Source organism: Cynara cardunculus, assembly GCF_001531365.2.
Source record: "Cynara cardunculus var. scolymus isolate 2C chromosome LG 17, CcrdV1, whole genome shotgun sequence".
NCBI lineage: Eukaryota > Viridiplantae > Streptophyta > Magnoliopsida > Asterales > Asteraceae > Cynara > Cynara cardunculus.
In genome coordinates, this window is record NC_037544.1 from 30,317,286 (window position 1) to 30,323,458 (window position 6,173).

Consider the following 6,173-nt stretch of genomic DNA (forward strand, 5'->3'; position numbering starts at 1 on the left):
GCACATGTGCAAACACCAGTGTCAGTCCTTCAGATAACACTAAGGACTATTAGGTACAATACCTTTACCCTAACCCTTTTTTTCCTACTAACTTAGAGCTCTATTATGCTCAAGTTTCTCCTACTCTTATAGGTCCTTCTACAATGGAACCCACAACCATTAACACCAATGTCGATGATATGGCTAAGGATGCCAAGCTTCTCTCGCTACCGTCTTTAACAAAATAGATGAGGTTAACAAGGCGATGGTCATGAAGGATGACCTTAATCACGGCCTCTCTGCTGTCAAAGTTGAGGTATGTGACATATAGGATATGCTGACAACGGTGCACTCTGAGGTACATGCCAACACTGAGACCATAGGTGCTCTTGCCAACAAGGAAGATGAAGTACAAGCTCAGCTGACGAGGCAAGGTGAGCTGTTTTAGCAAATATTCGAGCTCCTGCAGCAACCGACCCTGATCCCTGAACCCGTGTTCATTGAATCTGATCATCAACAACCGGACCAGGTGGATGAATTCAACCTACTGCAAGCCGAGACTATCCCCAATTTAGATCAACGAGTTAAAGACATCTCCTCAGGTCTTGATGATCTAACCTCTCGTCTTGATAATGACAAAGAGGGGGAGCAAAATAAGAGTGAGAAAATTGCCACGAAGAATGCCAGTGATGCTGCTGCTACTGATGCTAAACCCCTCGCTCTTATCTCTTATGCCGAGGATGCTATCACAACCAGTGACGCTTAAGATTTTGCTAAAGTTGAGGATGATGATGATGTCGTGATAGCTCCGGCTACTCAAGAAGACCTTCCCCTCACCTCTGCATTAAAGTGATGATGAAGATGATGATGGGCATGAAGAACTTCTCCTACCTAACGCTGGACAAGACCTTGAAGGCGAAGATGATGATAAAGGTAACGATGATGACTACTTCACCATCTACTACCATCCAAGATCAGCTCAGAAGGGTGTCTCCCTAAGGGAACCAACTTCCTAGGGCGAGAGAACCTCAAGGAACCAACACTCCTCTAAAAACAAATAAGTGGATGAAAAAGGGAATCTTGCCATCCTCTTCAAGGTAATCGACCCTAAAAAGGTCGCCTGGTGCTCAAGGTTCGTGCCCTTTTCTATAGAATCTAAACCTTCTTCTCTTCTACTCACTACACCAATCATCCCTTGTGGTCCTTCAGATGAAAGGATAGCTGATATTCCAATAGTTTGTAGAAAAATGGGGGATGAATACAAACATAGTAAACTTTTCAAATTTAAAATGTATATTGATAAAGAAGGATCAATAAAAAATTTACAAGATTGTTTGCGGAAAGATAAGGTAAAGATAGCCTATCTAAATAATCTAAGTTACAAACTAATTCTTAGAAAAGAGAAATGATTTGTTGTTTAAGACTTAGAATAAAGTAAGTTCTTTTTGGGTAAGAACTATTTAGAATACTAACAAGGGATTCTAACTTGCTTTTGAAGATAAGCGTATTGTGTTCTTAGATGTGTGTTCATTTACTTATGAACGTAAGTTAGAGTTCAAGAGTAAGTGTAAAAGTGTCTGCTTGGAGATATAACACATCTATTTATACCCAATGCATTAAATGCACATTTAATGCAATGCAGTAGGGTTTGAACACGTGTCAAGTCTTTAGAGAAAGACTTGTCCTTTGCTACAGTGAATAGTACAAAAGCCTATTCATGAGCATACATCCTTTCATGGAGTTGGTGGATAGTAGAGTCAACTAATCGGCTCCGTACCGTACTATGCTTCTAGAAAGGGTATGGGTTTGTCCTTTGTGTATATAAGGACAAGACAAAACCAATCGTGCTTAACAAACTTCTTTTGATCGCTGAATGCTGATATAACTTGAAGGTCCCTTCAACATTCGCTGAGGCTTGGGCAGTTTTCACAAATGCATAGACAAGGTTGTAATCACTGAATACCGCTTTAGATCACGAACTCGCCAGTCTCTAATCGTCAGTTTCAGTCTTCGACTTTCACTAAAGGTTCTTTGGTGTGAGTTTTGTCTTCTTGAAGTATCGATGTCGCTGATGGATTTACATTATATGTTCTCAGCGATCACTGAACCGACTCAACGATGATCGTTGGAACTGAAAGACAGAAACATAAATACTTCGTATAAGGTAAAAGAGAATTATCATCAAATTATTGAGAGAGGGGATCAACAATCCCCCCCTATTTGATGATAACAAGGCAACATAAATGAAGTTGTCTTATCAAATAACAGTAAGGAAAAGTTACATATAAAGTACATGTCCCTCTTAACTGTTTGGGATCTTTTTTCAGTGAGTCAGTTGATGTATGTTGAGAATTCAACATATAAAACACTCGTTTTAACCACTCCATCAAATTAATTTTTTTAACCTCCTGATAACCACTTTGACACTTTCTTAACCGCCAATACATTTTGAATAGAAAGGAGACTTAATGAAGAAATGACCTTTCATCTTCCCCATAACCACCTTTGTCCATCTCAATCGCCAGCTTCGTCATCCATACATCACACGTCGGCTTTCTCATCCAAACATCACCTCTCCATTATTATGATTTGCCACCAAGACTATCGATACCACCACTCTTACTACTGTTCGAGAAGCATGGCCCGAGTGAAAAAGGAAACTGTTCGCGACCCACCTCCGCCAGTACGGCGAAGCAATCGCCGGCGAGCATGCACCTCCATTTCGTGACGAAGAGGGGAACCAGAAATGATCGACCTAGTCGCCAATAGCCCTTCGTCGTCTCCACCATCATCGCCATCACCGCCGCGGCCACGACTGATTCCTCCGAGAGTCGCCGACTCTCCTCCTCGTGCAAAACCACCTTCGCCAACAACCGCCGACTCTCCATCCTCACCTCCGCCAACCCTTGTCGATGCTCCTCCATCATCTCCACCTATTATTGTCGAAACCTTCATTCCGCCATCATCAACATCGACAGCGATTGCAAGCCCTAAATTGGGTATTGAGGTAAGCCAAGTTTCAAGCCCTTATTTATCTATTGAGGGACTTATTGCTTCTGATTCATCTGAGGATGAGGAGGACTTTTTGCAACCTCATTCACCATCCTCCACTGTTTTGGATTCATCAAGAATGTACCTTTTGACATGGTATGATCACCCTTGCACCCACATGCCTGAACCTACTGTTTTGGCCGATTCTACTCCTCACAATGTTGAGGTAGAACACTTTGAGTTTGATCACTGTGAAACTCATGTTGGGGAAGACACTATTGATTCCCCAAACATTGAAGTAGACTTAGAGGCTGACATAAGGAATTTGACACCTATACTAACAAGAAAAAGAAAACAACTGGGAAGAGTTTTTGCATCCAAATCACAGACTGTGGATAGGTAGCCTCTTAGAAAAAGAAACAAAAGCACACCACCTTCTGTCCAATTGAGGCACATAGCCTTTGTGCCAAGAAAGTCACCCCAAAAAGCTTCTTCAAGGCATAATGAAGCAGCCGGTCCATCTCGGGTGAGAGCTACGCATAAAGTGTTAAAACCTAAATCCATTCCTAGGCCGCAAAAGCCTTTTGATGGGTTTAGTTCTGAAGAAGCACAACAGATGTTCGAGAAGTTTAAAAACAAAAAGGTGTTTCCAGATAAAGGGTTCGATAGGAGAAGCATTGAAGAATTCAGTTTTATACGGGATGTGATCAACATGCACGGGTGGAATGTGCTATGTGAGGTAAAAAACTCTTTTAATTTAACTTTGATTAGGGAATTTTACGCGGAAGCTTGTGTGTATAGCACTACAAAGCTCAAGGTCCGGGGTGTTAGGGTGAGTATTTTGGCTAAGGCCATCAATAAGCTATTAGGCCTTTCACCCCCGACCAAGACTGACTTTGAGACTCTTTCCCAATCGGCTTCGCAAGCCAAGCTAGAAGAAATTGGTAGGGAACTAGGGAAGCCTGGGGTAGGTTGGGATGTCCATAGCAATTATATGTTAAGGACTTACAGGGCTTCCAACTTGACACCCGATGCGAATGTTTGGGTAAATTTTATTAGACATTCTCTCAACCCGACTACTCACGACAGTTCCATTTCAGTTGAGAGAATAATTTTAATTATGTGATCATGGGGAAGTCAGTTGTTGGGGAGGTAGTAGAAAAAGCCATCCTCTATTGTTCAAGGAGGAAACAAGGGAAACTGTTTTTCCCGGGCTTAATTAAGAAGTTACTTGTGCAAGCGGGTGTTCCCTAATACTCGGATGATTTAGTGATTAAAGAATGCGAATAGAAGTGGACCATTGATATGAAAGTTGTGTCAAGATTACGAGATAGGGGTGAGAAAGGTAGGGAGCTACCCGGGATGACAAGGACTGTGGAGGATCTTATGGCACAAAGTAGTGTGATTGACTACCTGATAGAGCAACGGGTAGAGAGGGTGGAGAAGTTAGAAGACATGCAGGCTGGTTTGACTGAGAGGTTAAAGGTTGGTGAGAAGAAGATGAAAAGAAGATTTGTAAGACTGAAAGAAGAGTTGGAGAAAGGGGCAGCAGACAAGATCAAAAGGCTGTAGAAAAAGTTAAACAGATACAAGATGGAGAATGAGATATTGAAGGCTGAGATCATTGCGGGCACAACAGCCGCTGCTGTCCGGACTGCACAGCCTACTCCTTCGGAGTAGGACAGGTTCTACCACCTTACTTTAGCTTCCATAGTTTACTTCTTGAGTCGGGAATAGTTTTTATTAGTTTTTAGTCTTATTTTTATGCATGATCACTTTAGTTGACGGCTGTTACACATGAGATCATAGCGCCAATAATTTTATTGCTTACTTGTCATTAAATCAAGGTATTTTGTTCTTGCTAGAACTAGTAAAACCATTTTTGGGAAAACATTTTGATCACACAATCCACATTAGGAAATGAGATAGGCCTTCTTTTCTATGATCATTTTAGCCACTTGCACCCTTCAAACACCATTTACCCCACAAATCTACAATGAGGACATTGTCGTATTCAAGTTTGGGGGAGGAGTTTATATAAGGACAAGAAGTCAATACAAAAGAGCAAAGCTCTAAATTGACTCCTTTCACAAAAGGGTTTGGAAAATACAACAAAAGTCCCATAGGGGCTTTGTGTTTTGAAAAAGCACAATAAAAGTCCCATAGGGGCTATGTGCACACTCCAATCAAAAGAGGCCAAAGTGCCCAAAAATTGAAAAATTTATAAGTGGAGTATAAAAGGAAAAAGGCTATGAGAGAAAAGAAATGCCAAAGAGAGTAAACCCTATAAGCCCTATTGATCCTAAAAATGTGATTGTGTTTGAACTTAACAAAGAAAAGGATAATGCTAGCCTATGGTTCACACAAAGACTTTGTTTTAAGTGACTCATCTTGGATTTATGAAAGGCTATGAACTTCATGTTTGGTATAACTCTCATTGGGTGGGTACTTAATGCCTTAGTCATGCATTTTTGTTCAAATTGAGTCTTTTTGTTTGTCTTTTGGTTGCTTGGGGACAAGAAACGGTTTAAGTTTGGGGGTGTGATGTATGTTGAGAATTCAACATATAAAGCACTCGTTTTACGTTTTATTAGTTAAATTAGTTTCCTTTCATTCCCACTTTGAGTCATTTTTATTAATATCTTTATACCTTTGTTATTATGGAGCTAAATATTGTGGTTGACTTGTTGGTACTCAAGGAAGAAGGTAATGGAGAATTTTTGTTAAAACAGCAGGATGCTATAGCATTGGAGCAGCGGCGATCTAATACATGTGCAGCTTTTTGGAGAACTTATTGATTAAGCCGCTGCCTTTTTGTACTTTGTGGAAGACAGCTGTAGTGGCTGACTTTTCGTTTAAAATCTGTCGTTAAGACTCTTGTTAGGTTATTGTACTTTTTAGTTACTCTAATTGTACTTTGTAACTTGTTTTTGATACTTAGCTCTTAAGGTTTGTATTTTTGTCTTTTAGTGCCATATAAAAGGAGGGCTCGGGTTTCACTTTTGCATACACTCTAACATCATCTAGCTTTGAAAATCAACCCTCTCCAAGGGTGATTTGTAGTAACCTTTTGGGAGAAATACAAGTTCTTAATTTTTAGCTTTTCATCTTTAATTTCTCGTCTTTTAATTTCCGCTATTTATTTTACGTTCCTTTACGTTTATTGTCATTTACATTCCGTTATTTAATTTCCGCAATTTACT